Below are 14315 nucleotides of genomic sequence, written 5' to 3'. Positions count from 1 at the left end.
CTAAACCATTTGTAAATTGAAAATCTGGGATCTGAGGCAAATCTGTTGAATTACTTGACTTTTTTTGCACTTCTAAGCTTGCCAAACTTCACAAATCCTTTGAATTTTAGGAACGGATTATTTGGAAATGGAATATAGCTGATTGTTTTAGCAAACAACAGTTCGAAAAGGTCACAACAGCTTTTTGCATATAGCTTCTCACAGGAATTGGAGTGTTCCTTTCAAGGCAGCCGTAAAAGAACTCTTCTATGATGTAAGCAAAGAAAGTGATGAAACTTGTGGGAAAATGTAGGTCTTTATAAACAGCTGGCAAAAAAGAAAGAATCCTTTACGTGGCTCAGTAGGATACGGACCCATTCCAGATGTCGAGAGGTAGCCTATGAGTCACAGGCGTACGTCTTTGTAGGACAGATGCATTGTCTCTTGGTGCTTCCTACCTACATCCTTCACTGACCTTGTTTTACAACCCACAAAAATGTAGCTCTTCGTGCTCAACCACCCCTCGCATTACCTCTGCCCACTGCCTTACTTCAGACATGGAATCTCCCGCCAATAGTACTCCAACTGTGGCCCCGAACAGACCCTACTCCACCTGCATATGTGTTGCTCCAATTCTCTCCCCATTCCCAACACCATTAGACACAAAACTCACAAACCTAAGCATAGATGGATCTGCCCTGATAACCTACTCAACATTCAAAGGTGTTGTGGTGCACTGCAGAACTACCACTGCCAACTCAGGAGACTTCTCTCTTAGGGTTTGGACAATATCCTGGATAAAACGGTAGTGGAGTAGCCATCATCTGTAATGAAGCCCTACCATGTATGTTGTTCAGTACCCTCTTCACAAACACTTTCTAAGTTCTACTTGTTGATAATGCTAAATCAACTAGCTCAGTATCTGGAATACATAAACTGTATCACCCCTGCCTTGAATAACCTCTGTATGCAGTAACTCCTAAACTTTATCACTACTTTCCCTATGTGAGCATGTTTCATTGTTGTTGATTGTTCAGGCAAATTGCTCATTTTGTTTGCTAATCATAAGTTCGCGATGTACCTGTTATTACCTCACCCATTTTTACTTCCTTTCGATGGTAACCTTGCTGTTTGGTATGCATATTTGATTTGTTTGGATTGGTATTCCTTTTTAGGTCGAGGACTATCGGTTCTGCCGAAGGCAGAAACCGGAAGTCGGAGATTTAATGATTCTTAGAGTGCTGCATTTATCCCTCCCTCTTTTTGCTCTTTCTCCATTGGCTGGCTTCCTAAATGGAGGCCAGCCATTGGAGGAGAGAGCCATCCCTCCAAAGAAGCCCCGTCTTTTTCGGATTTGGGGGCGTCATTTTTGCTGTTCTTTAGACAGTGACGTCGTCCGTCACTCAGAACAGCAAAATACGCCCCCAATTCCGAAAAAATTTCAAAAGCTTGTGGCCGCCATTTTAAGTCTTCTTGTGATGAGGTAGGCTGCTGTCCTCGTTTCCCGCTGTCTTTTTCCCGCCCCCCCTCCCGCTGTCCGTCTCTGTTTCCGCCCTCCTCCCGCTGAATCGGTCGGCCGTTGTATTCTTTTCCTGCCGTGGTCTTTTTCCCGCCCCCCTCCCACTGTCCGTGTTTGTTCCCGCCCTCCTCCCGCTGATTAGGTCGGCCGCTGTGCTGTTGTATTCTTTTTCCCACCCCCCTCCCGCTGTCTGTCTTTCTTCCCGCCCCCCTCCCGCTAAATAAATCATTCAGTGGTAGCCGTCTTTTTTGCCGCCCCCTCCCGCTGTCTGGTTCCCGCCGTCTTTTTTCCCGCCCCCTCCCGCTGGTCCTGTCCCGCCCGCACAGGATCTCATCGCAACTGGTATCTTGAACGCCGACCATAATTGCAGGACGCTGAGGTGTGCGTGTTCAGGACTCGGGAGACGGAGGGAACAGACCGGAGCACTCCCGAGGAACGAGGACGAGCCAAATGAGGAACAAGGACGTGAAGCAGATGAGCTCATCGAGGAGCGAGGACGAGAAGCAGACGAGGCACCCCAATGACGTGCGGAGAGAGCCGGTGTTGAGCAGGAGGAGTGGACGGAAGAGTGGTGGTCACTCCCGGAGGACGTTGTAACGCCGCCGTAGCTCAGGAGAATTGCGGCCCCCGTGGTATGTGAAACGGGGCAAGGGTCACAGTAATCCGGGAAGATGGGGGGGGGGCGAGTCCGAGGGACTCAAGGGGCATGGGCAGCTGGAGTGCTAATCTCTCGTACCTATTCCCTCACTTACCCTCATTTCCCGCTCACAGCCTTCGTTATTCACTTTTGTACCACACCCTAAGTCTTGTAACCGCGGTTACATAATCACTGTTTTTGGGGGAAAGTATATGCAATAGAACAGAGCCCAATGGGGGACTTTCCAATCTGCACCTCACAGTAGTTTATTTTTTTTGTAAATTGTCCTGCGCACAATTACTGCGGGGAAAAATAAATGCACTTTAGCACTGGTCAGCAGAGTCCTATGGCCAACAAAAAGAATCCGTAAAAAGAGACGGCAAGCAGGCAAAACGGTCGGGGGAGGACACCCTAAGGCTGACAGATCTAACACTCTAATATAACACTGTCACTGTCCTTCAAACTAAGGTCATTATTAGGTCACAGGATCTTCCTGTATATTTAATTTTGTGGGCCCACATTGTACAAACTAAGTTTTTGTTCAAATGTATGCAACTTTGTTTTTCATGCTGCAACTCTATCTTAATCTGGTGCCTCAAAAGCCCCGGTGAGCTTATCATTGCCTATTCTACTGCTCGGGACCCAAGGACTCCACGCGACGCGACTAGACACTGTAAAACAATGGACGACCGCAGCGCAGTTATATGATGTCTGGTGGATGGGTTAGCCGGTGAAGATAGAATACTCTTACTATGTTATTGGTAGAAGGGGTGTGCAGTTCCACAAGGTAAGAAATGTGAGAGGGATTAGAGATCCAGGGAGAGGAATGTGCTCCAATAGGAACACGGGCCCTCACACACCGGATGTGTATTATGCTTCATCATTGGGCTAGCTCCTCATCATGCCGGCGCTGCAATGCCCACTAAGGGGGGCTTTGCCAGAAATATTTTTCTCAGCCATCTGGTGAAGTGGGGGTATGTGGTCTCGAGTGTTGTTTGTAGAGTCACTTTTGCATGACTGATCACCATTACACAAATTGAATTCAGTCACAATGTAGTGAAGTTTTTTTCCTGAGGTCCTGAAGAATGGCCACATGATCACTACTGACATATACAAGGCGAAAAACATGGTGAGCGTGTTTTAGATCAATTTATTCACCATGCTAACTAGGGCCATTATTTTCTTGATTAGCACTTCACTTTTAATTAGGTGAATGAGCTCAATCTTAGTCTGACCCTCTGAACTGCCATTTCTAGCCTTGTCTTCAAAGAAATGTTGCTGGATCGCACCAGGACACGACACCTCTGGGTGCCCAGACACCTGCCGCCCCCTCCCGCTGTCCGTGTCCCGCCCGGTTCCCGCCGTCTTTTTTCCCGCCCCCTCCCGCTGTCTGTGTCCTGCCCGCACAGGATCTCAGCATCGCAACTGGTATCTTGAATGCAGAGTGCTGCTGCAACTCGGGAATGTGTCGTAACAAGGTACACTTGGAGCTGAAAGTGCACAGGGCTGACTGGCATGGAAATGTACCCGTAGATAACGTGCTCACTAAAATACTGCTTTCATAATTGCAGGACCACATTTGCTGGAAATTGCACTGGGTCTGAGGTGACCGAGAACAAGCTGATTACATTTCAGTGGGCTGCCAATGGACGTGGCGCTGGAGAAACAGGACGTGCCCGGATGAAGCTGGTAAGTGGTGGTTGAAGGTGTTTAAATTCTCGTGTCAGTTTGTTTTCCTCACTAGATTGATATGGTTATTTTGTTGATGAAAGGGATGTAATTTTACTTAATCGTTTTTAGCCAAGTCACACTATCAGAAGTACACGTTTATCACCAGAGAGCTTTGCATGAAACTTCATAAATCGCTCGAGGGCATGTGCTGCGTGCTAGCCCCTGCCCTAGTTAAACGACTTCTCAGGCAGGATTCCTTTGTGTTTCTTAGAGGGTGCCCGGCATGTAGTACTGTTAGTGTGTACTGTATAATAGTAGCACGCGATGGGTCTGCGCCGAGATCGATATCATGATGATCACATAGTTCAGCAGATGAACAGTGGTGAATAAGAGCTCTTGTCTTTCGCTCCTATCTGATGTATGCAATCGTTTTTTGGTACTTTGGGGTCACCTGTTCAAAATGCCCGCTTATTGTCTTCTTTCCTCAAATGCTTAGGTGGCAAAAGCAAGAAACCTAATATGAACATTCAGACTATCCCAAAACAATTTATAGCACACTAAACTTAACCTGAAAATTGCAAGATGCGATATATATTATTATGACATCGTTCACTAAATTCCAAGAAATGGAAGAAGGGATATACAGCGGCTTCAATTGAAAGGTTTAACAAAAAATGCTTTAGTAAGTATTGGAGTATTTCATAAAGAGAAAAAAAAAGCTTTTTAAATGAGAAGATATGTAACTCATTATTGAATAACCTTCAAACGATGTTAAAAGCTCAGAACGCACCAACTCATCCATCTGGGCCCTGGATATCCCCAAGGGAAATAACCTTTTTATTTTATAATAAAATGGAAGAAAATTGTGGTGTCCTTGGAATGCCATTTTTTGCTTGCTCTTTGAAGCTCTCTGGTATTTTTTATCCGGTGTTGCCCCTCTCTGCTTTTGACAGCATGTTAAAAGTCGAGTCGAGTGGTTGTTTTGGTGAACTGTGATCAGGATTTCAGCGCTTCAAATCCCAGTCCGGGCCTCTGTTTCCCCTTAAAGCCCCTCTAACTAGCTTGGGCCTTGCCTGTTCGCTCTGGTGCCCTGGTCCTTCCTCACCTCCTGTTTGGGGTTTTGGGAATGTGTTTGGAGATCACTTTACAAAAGGCGCTGCAGCCTCTGAGGGATCCCTCTAACCCAAGGCCTGCTCCCAAGTGACAGCAGGCTCTCTCGTTGGAGACAGGCCAAAGCAAGCCCACCAACTCCCAGGGGTGCTCCCCTCCCGCTGTCCGTGTCTTTTTCCCGCCCCCTCCCGCTGATGAGGTCGCTCTCGTTTCTCTTGAGCCTGGAGAGTTTTGCGGTGTATCAGGAAACTGTTGCCTTTTATGCCAGGTCCATCATGGGCAGTTGAACGAGCGCTAATGAGCCTTGGATAGATTGTTCTTGTTTCTCCTGACAGCTTATGCGTGCTGATCAGCGGCATGAGAGGTAAGTGCCGGTCTTGGGGTGGGAGGTATTTGTAGCATGCTTGTTTGTTGCTTATTGTTAGCATGCATTCCACATCACTCTCAAACACACTACCTCACAACTTTACTCTTTCTCTATCTCACTAGCTCACTCTCTCTCTATCTCACTACCTCACTCTATCTATTTCTATCTCACTATCTCACTCTCACTATATCACGACTCACTCCCTCAAAAAATCACTACATCACTCTCTCACTAACTCACTCTCTATCTCACTACCTCACAACTTCACTCTCTCTAACTCACTACCTCACTCTCTCTCTATCTCACTACCTCACTCTCTCTCTTTCTATCTCACTAAGTCACTTTCACTCTCTCTTTCACTACCTCACTCTCTATCTCACTACCTCACAAACTCACTCACTGTTTCTATCTCACTACCTCAGAACATTCCTCTCTCTCACTACCTCACTCTGTCTCTCACTACCTCACTCTCTATCTACCTCTCTCTCACTACATAACTCTATCTCACTATCTCACAACTTCTCTCTCTCTAACTCACTACCTCAATCACTCTCTATCTCACTACCTCACTCTTTCTCTCACTAACTCACTTTCACTCTCTTTCACTACCTCTCTCTATCTCACTACATCACAACATCACTCTATGCTTATATCTCACTACCTCACAACATCCCTCTCCCTCACTACCTCACTCTTTCACTACCTCACTCTCTATCTCACTACCTCACTCTATCTACTTCACTCTCTCCCACTACCTCACTCTCTCTCTATTTCAATACCTCACTCTCTCTCTCACTACCTCACTCTCTCTCTGCTAATGCAATAGGTATCACATATGCAAAAAAAAGCTAATACCAATTGAAATGACAATGCCATTTATTTAGGGATACAAAAAAGATTAAAAAAAATAATGAGCAATACCAATAGCTCTACCTATAATATTGCCGAGACCATTGCATTGTAAATGCTTGTTGATACCTGTACTGCAACAATTACCTTCCTTTTCCTCAAATTGTAAAGCGCTCTGATTTCCTTCGGGATCATGTTTGAGATATATAAAACTATATAAAGAAATAACACATTATTGTCCATTTCTGCTGTACACAAGTAGGTACTAACCACTATCCGAGATTTCAGGGACAGCCACAACAGCAAGTTAATAATCTGAACCATCCTTCTAGTCAGGCCTCTCACCCAGCAGCCCATTGAACTAATAATTTACTATTAAATGATTATAACTGAAACATTTAGGAAAAGTGCCTCAGCTAAACAGAAGTGTAACAACTCACAAAGGATTGCACATTGGGACTATAACTATATCAATAATCAGAGAAAAGCTGTAAATGGTCAAAAGAAGTTGCCGGAAATCCTCCTCTCTCCTGAAACTCACATTATTACAACATGTAAGATAAAGCTACTTAAAAAAAATATGTGTTCCTCAGACCCAAGCCTCAAGATACCAGCAACACATCTAAAATCAGAAGTGACCACGATCATGATTTCAGGACTAGCCAACCCACTATTCCTGACTGAAAAACCATTAAATCAAATCAGAATCTGACAACCTTAAAATGACCAGTACATTTCCCTCTGGATCATGGTCCTTGTTCAGCCAGATTTAGAAAACTGATCTAAATTTGGCCATCACATACACTAAGTCACAATCTCACTCCTCTAACCGTACACCACCCTCCTTTGCCAAGAAACATACGGATGCCTTCGTAGCCATAATGGAGGAAATTAGCAACTCATCTCTGGCTCTTTGTACTTTCCCTGATGCCCTTAAAGATGGTCATATCAACCCACTACTGAAAATAATAAATGCTAACCATCTCAGAAAATGACAGACCCATCACACAATTCCCCTCACTTGTCAGTTTAAGAGAAAAATGTGTATCTACTCCATTGGAGGAATTTACATTTAAAACAATTACAGCATATACACCACAGCACAAAAAACAATAAAGTTCATTGATGACTCCTTACAGATTTATGATGAGGATAAGCAATGCATCCTAATTCTCCTAGACCCTTCCACAGACCACAACATTCTTTTCAAAACCTTAGGTAACAGAATAGATGTCAAAGACACAATGCTGAGCTGGTTCAAGATTTGCTTGGTTGCAAATGATTCAAAGTTACACCTTAAAACTGAAAGCATTGGGAATACTGACACACTTGCCAAATGGCTTGAATGAACATGAATGTCTACAGGAAGCGGGTGTGCTTTAAACAACTGCCAATTTTACAAGGATTAGCCAACTGGGGCCCTATTACACATAGGGTGCATGTTTCCTGGTGGCATCATGGTTCACCTTTGCAGTGCACAAACAGGCAAAGTGCCCCCTATTATGGTGAATGCTCTGCCCCAAGGGCAACTACGAACTTGTGCTGCCCTGATGGCAGAGCATCCAATTGAAATATGGAGCGTGTGCTTTTAACGCTGCTCAGTGTATCACTGTGTAGGCGGCAACCCACCTGCTCTTTAAAGGAGAAATAGAGATACCTTTGCACGGGTTGCAGTGAGTGACTGCAGCCACCTGCAAGGGGATGTCTTGGGGTCCATAGGATCCCCTTCTCCCGCTAGAGGGCTGCCCTCAGGGGTCACACTGACAGTGCACCACATTTTTGTGGCACATTTTCGTTGCGCCTCACGACAGCTTCTTCGAATTTGTGCCCGCTTGCATATTATGCTGCGGGTGAAGAGCTAAAGAGAATCCTTCATTTCATGGGGCACACCCTCATGCAAATGAGGGAAAGCCCTGTAGAGGTAGTGCTGGCACTACATGCGCGCCAGCGCTATCTGAATTACGAAATGGGACGTACAAGCATCTGCGACCCCTAGGAAAAACATGCCCGTTGCTCCCCAGGGGCCCTGTAATACGGCCCCTGGGAGGAATACAGGTACCCTTGGCAGAACAATGGCCAGCTTCCACATACCCCTTTACATCTGGAAATGCCAAATGGGACTGAGAGGATCTGCTCCTATTCATTCTCAGGGTCCTCCTAATCTCTCTGGCTCCAATCCTAGTACAGGGAAAAACAGTTTGTGGCCCTGACAGCAGGAGGCAAATTATCCTAAACAAGATAGTGGTTTATAAAGTGGAATTAACCCTTCTAAAGGACAGAGGAGTTAGTCATCTTGAAGAGAAAGTGTTGTGAAAGGAGGTGGACATAGGATGAAAAAGGAGACATGACTGGGTGGGAAAAATTCCCCAGTCCCGGACTAGTGCACAGATAAGATAGGCACCTCTCCACTACCTCCTCAAAACATTCCTGGACCTGAAAGACTACACCTGGCAAAGAAAGCCCTCCTGGAAGAAAGAAGACTGTTGCTGGCAACCAGTAACTGAAAATACTCGCCACGGGTCAGGTGGCTGACCTTCTATTTGCCTGCTCTGAGGATACAAAAAGCAGGACCCTCTCGCAGAGGCCTGTGCTGCTTACACAAGAACTTGATCCTGCAGAAGGACTGGCTGATGAGCGACCTGGTGCCTAGGTGTCTACCTTGAGTACCAGAAAGAGCTTTTCCAGAAGCTGGAGAAAAGTCGGAGTTAGTTATTGTTTGCACATCTATAGGACCAGGATAAAGGTGCTGAGGCTTGCCCAGGGTTAACCCAAGGCTGGCAAGAAAACCCTATTATTCTGCTTGAAGATTATTGCTACGGTTAAAATAATTTCAATGGGGCCTCGCGGTGAAGTCCTCTAACCTTGTGAATCCATGCCTGGTTGCAGCTTCCAGTCTTTCCCAGTGGAGGATTATGAGAACCAAAAACAAGACTAACTTCAAAGGTAAAACATTGGACCATGGTGAGATGACAAATCCATCTCAGCACAATGTGACCTCAGTGCCTATGAAATTCAACTTCTTGTGCCCAAACTAACAGCTTCAGTGAGAGTTTGATGCTTATGTATCTGATTTTGAGGGCCCCTCACCAGCGTCAGCTTTGGAACTTCCCCTGCTGGAAGTCTTTGACCACTAAAAATAGGACCAAACTCAAAGGAAAAACATTCGATCAGGGTGACCTGGGTGGTGTATTTGACTTCCATGCTATTGCGTTGGCCTGAAATTGCTCATACATTTTTTAGACCTTTTTTGCACTACCAGTTTAAAATTTACAAAAGCTATACAGCGTTACATTGATAGACCCTTCTGGTCATGACGATATTCAGAGTTTGCAGGTTCTCCAAAAACACACGATACTCAGAGCCATTGATTACTCTGCAACTTTCAATGATTTTTCAATGTGTACCGACTATATATCAATTCATATGGTGAAATATAAGGAAAGAGAAATGGATATAAAGGAAACCTGTGATATTTCTAAAGTGTATACAATAGACAGAGTTTAGCAACAGTGGTTATTTGTACACTTCTACATTTTTGGTTACTCACACTATCATGTAATTCAGATGACATTTTCTAAATGTCTTCTTTCTTGCATACTGACTTACATTAGGAAGCCACAAATGCAGAGAAATCCTATTACAATAACGAATGATCTAGTATTAAGTGGTTTAACATATTTCCCATTACAAACTAGTGTGGCTGTGCCTAATTCCTGAATCACAAAATGTCTTAAAACGCAACCTGGAGACATCACATTTCACCAAGCAAAATCACGTTTTTTTGTCACAATGTGAGTAACTGCAGAGTTTGAACTCCAATTCAGCTACACACCGTGAAAATTATGAAACCAAGATTTTTCTGAAAACTAGATATCCACGGGGAGTCCAGTGCGACATACATGGATTTCATGAGGTGTTCTACCCACACGTCCTTACAAACCTCTAACTTTGGCTAAAAACACATATTTTCCTCATTTTTTATGAGGGAAACTTCCAGAATCTGCGGGATCCACAAATTTCCTAACACAGTATTCCAACATGTCTCCTGATTAAACCAGTACCCCTCGTGTGTGGATGGGCCTAGCCCTCGCTACAGGAAAAGACCAGATCAAGTTTTTCCACTTCAAAAGCACCTCTTTTTGTAATGTGATTAGCTGTGGATTTTGAGCCTGAGTTTGGTTGCCACCCAGGAAAACCCTACCATACCCAGAAATTTCTGGACACCTGGGATAGTCCAGGCTGATGCAAATTGTGTGGATGCCATGAGGTTTAAATCACCTAGAACTCTTGCAAGCCTCAAACTATATTTCAAAACACATTTTCCCACATTTCTCTGAAGGAAAGCTCCAGAATCTGAAGGGGTCCACACATTTCCTATCACCCAGTTTTTCCACACATCTCCCAATACAAATGGCACCCCATTGTGTGGGTAGGCATAGCACCCATGATAGCAATGTGAGCTTAGAAAATCTTTCCACTAAAATCCAACCCTTTTTTCTTTCAATGTGGATAGCTGTAGATTTTGGGCCTAAGCCCAGCCGCCACCTTAGGAAGTATACCAAACCCAGACATTTCTGAAATCTAGACACCTGGGGGTAGTCCAAGGTGATGTGACATGTATCAATCTAATGAGTTCTTTTTACACAGAATCCCTTCCAAATCTCAAACCTTAGCTAAAAACACATTGTCCTCACATTTCTGGTAGGGGAAGTCTTGAAATCTGTGGGGATCCACAACTTTTCTACCAACAAGTGTTGCCACATGTCTGCCGATGATAAAAAAAGGACCCCATTTGTGTGAGTGCATGTGACAGGAAATGGCCCAAAAAGCAATATGGACAAATCATATGTTCCACCCAAAGCCAACCCTTTTTTAAAAATGTACATTGTGGTGGATTTTAGGCCTGGGCTCGACTGCCACCCACAGAAACCTAGAAAAACTAGACATTTCTGAAAATCCAGGGTGGTGGGACTTGAATAGATTTTGAGTTTTCGCTTACTGAGAAGCCCTTGCAAACCAGAAACCTTGACTACAAATACACATTTTCCGCACATTTTTGTGAGGGAAATCTCCAGAATCTGTGAGGATTCATGAATGTCCAAGCCCCTTTTGTTCCCATTTCTCCTGATAAAAATGGTTCCCCACTTGTGTGGGTGGTCCTAGAGCCAACTACAGGAAAGACCCGATAAATGCAATGTGAGATATTAACATTTTCTTTCATAAAAATTTCCTGATTTGGCAACTGTGGTAGCTGCAGTATTTGGTCCTGGTTTGGGGGCCATCCAGGGAAACCTTCCAAACCCAAACATTTCTGAAAAATAAACACCTGAGGGAGTATAAGGTGAAATATAGGGTGGTGAGACTTGTATGGATCTTCCAAGTGTTTTTTACAGAGATTCCCTTGCAGACCTCAAACTGTGGCTAAAAGCATATATTTCACTCATATTTTTGAGAGGGAAAATTCTGGTGTGTGTGGGGATCCTCGAATTTCCTACCACCCAGAGTGCCCACATATCCCCTCATAAAAACGGCACGCCACTTGTATGAGTAGGCCTAGCACCTGCAACATATAACGCCTAAAACCACAATGTGGAGATATCAACATTTCCTGTAAGAAATGACTAGATTTAGTAATGGGGATAGTTTAGGTTTTTGGGCCTGGGTTCAATGGCCACCCAAGCAAACTTACCAAACCCAGGTATTTTCAAAAATTAGACACCTGGGGTAGTCCAAAATGGTGTGCCTTGTGTGGATCCCATGTTCACAGTGCCCAAATCCCCAGTTTCTTGCTTAAAACCTAGAATTGTCCAGTACAAAATAGATCACAAAAATGATCTTCTCTACTTCTTAAAACAATTTTAGCTATCTATCTCCAGTGTGTGACTTTTCATTTTTTAACAAACCAGGCTTTGACCTGTAAGTTCTTCATATCTGTCCTTTTTTGTTCTTTGACTCATTGTTGTACACATATAATATAATCTTTCTCAAAGGATATCTTGCTCCTTAAGCCAAGATACCAGAATGGAGCAAAGGTATTCCCTATAGAAACTTTTTTCCCTCCGTGGGTCATATTGTTTAAGCCTTCTGGAAACTCAATCTGTTCAAATCAAGACTTTGACCTCTATTTCATGGCCTGGCATTCTGATTCTCTTCAGCTATGACTGGCATATCTGGTGCACCATAATACATTAGGAAGTTAAAGTTTACATTAAATGTAAATGGCAGTAGGAATCACAACTCTTTCATTTATTTGATTAACCTCTAACATAAGTACCAATTGACCCAAAGTGATGAGGATGACTTACAGTATCATTTTTTATCCAATTTAACCATCTTCTCTCTTTATTTCACACACTCTCAACACCTCCTTATCATAGACACCCTGAGTTGCCCTGTACATGATTATGGGTATTACTGAACACATCCCAGAGTGGCTCAAAGAACATATTTTTTTCATCTTTCTAATAATGGCAGATACTAGATTCCTGATTTCGAATTTTTATAACTCCCATCAATTGTGCTTCTGACTTACCACACTGTGCTCCTGGCCGCTCCACAACAAGCCATCAGTGCCACTCAGTCACTTTGTGCCCCTTGAATTACACTGTATCCCTTCATCCCCATCTGATCTTTCATCCATTCTATGCTGCTCTACCACTGTATAATGGCTCATCTATCCTGGATCTCTCCCACTCTGTGCCTTTTATCTATTCTTAGCTCATATATATTCTCATTAACTCTGTACCCACTAAACCCACTTTGTAGGCTAACCCACGTCTTTATCTAATCTATGGCACTTAATCCACTCTATCAATTATGTGCCTTCTTTCATTCCATATCATTATTCTTTCTTTAGATAGTGAGGCTCAGGCTCTATGTCTTGCGTATGACTCAGAAGATCACAAAAGTGGGTGAGAATAGAATATTCGCTACAAAACCCACCTCTTTGAACCTCTAACCAATGAGAGGGCAATGGCGTGCACCATTTACAATGTCCAGCTCTATCATGGAACATACCTCTGCTTTGTAGTTGGTTTCCTGTAATATTGTTGGTGATCATAATTCCTGCATTTATCTTTATCCACCAGAATTAATTCTCGCCATACATGAACTGCTTTGGGGCAAAACCAGTGCTTAATATGAACCAGATTTTGCCAGTGGGGGCTCACTGGCAATTATTTTTCCTTAACAGACATTCACCAAGTGCAACATAGAGAGAAACACACAAAGAAGGAAGAATGGAAAGATAGAAAAACTGTCATAAAAAGAGAAAGCAGGAACCTGCAAGAGTGAGATGAAGGGGCAGGGCACATCTGGTAGTGAATTGAGGACGCATAAGCTTGATTCATGACCGCCCAACCTTGGTATTCGGTGCGCTGACATTTAATAGTGCTGGCCGTGGGTGTGTGGCCAGAGCTTTGAACACTGGCGCTCATACTTTTACAGATAAAGCTCTGGGCAAAACTATCTTTTCTCGGGTGGACGTCTTTGAATTTGGAAATACACCACTCATTCAATTTAACATCTGCATAGCACCAAACATAATTAATGCACTTAGTCCCATTTTCAAAGGAGACACAGATTTACTAGTTAACAGCCAGGAATGGAGTACCAGAACTTTTGAACATGGAGAACAACGGTCAAAGGTTAACCGAATCCATGATATTCCATGAGATCCCAGCTAGTTGTGCAACTGAATAAAGCAAGTTTCCAATGTCATGGACAGGAAGATACTAAGGGGCTGATTATGATGGCGGACAGACTTTAGTCCATCCGCCATCGTATCGGGAATTGGGAACGCCCGACATGCTGTCGGCGGTCCTATAGTAGGCATTACAATGCGACCGCAACCACGGCGGTCACAATGCCTATATTTTACTTTGCGCCAGGTACTGCTGGCTGCAGCACCCGCCACAATGTAAAAACGGGACATGCCAAATATCCCTGCACTATGTGGCAGGCACCATGCAGTGGCTGCCAAATGGTACTTGGATATGTAGAGGGGCACAATAGGTGCCCTCCAACACCCACTACCAAGGGCTGGGGTTAAGGGGGGCCCCCAAAGTCCCTTTCCGCCAGTTTTTTCATGGCAGGTATTTACGACCGCCACATGTCCGCCCGCCATCATATCATAATATGGCGGGCGGTAACGTTGGTTATGATGGCGGGGAGACCACCACCAA

At 44.1% G+C, this 14315-nt stretch overlaps 1 protein-coding gene and 1 non-coding gene across 2 annotated transcripts in view; one reads left to right on the top strand and one right to left on the bottom strand.

Annotated features, from left to right (window-relative positions):
• The window catches only part of LOC147727119 (protein FAM240B-like), a 179463-nt gene that overhangs the window by 114287 nt on the left and 50861 nt on the right, over positions 1-14315 (bottom strand). The gene's annotated exons all lie outside the window — the stretch shown is intronic.
• On the top strand, positions 4148-4231 carry LOC147727120 (small nucleolar RNA snR60/Z15/Z230/Z193/J17). Its single transcript, XR_015309622.1, has one exon. It is a non-coding gene; the product is annotated as a small nucleolar RNA snR60/Z15/Z230/Z193/J17 (small nucleolar RNA).

This window comes from Lissotriton vulgaris, chromosome 3_1, assembly GCF_964263255.1.
Source record: "Lissotriton vulgaris chromosome 3_1, aLisVul1.2, whole genome shotgun sequence".
Classification (NCBI taxonomy): Eukaryota; Metazoa; Chordata; class Amphibia; order Caudata; family Salamandridae; genus Lissotriton; species Lissotriton vulgaris.
Note: the sequence above shows the minus strand (reverse complement) of the source record. Positions and strands in the feature narration are given on the sequence as shown.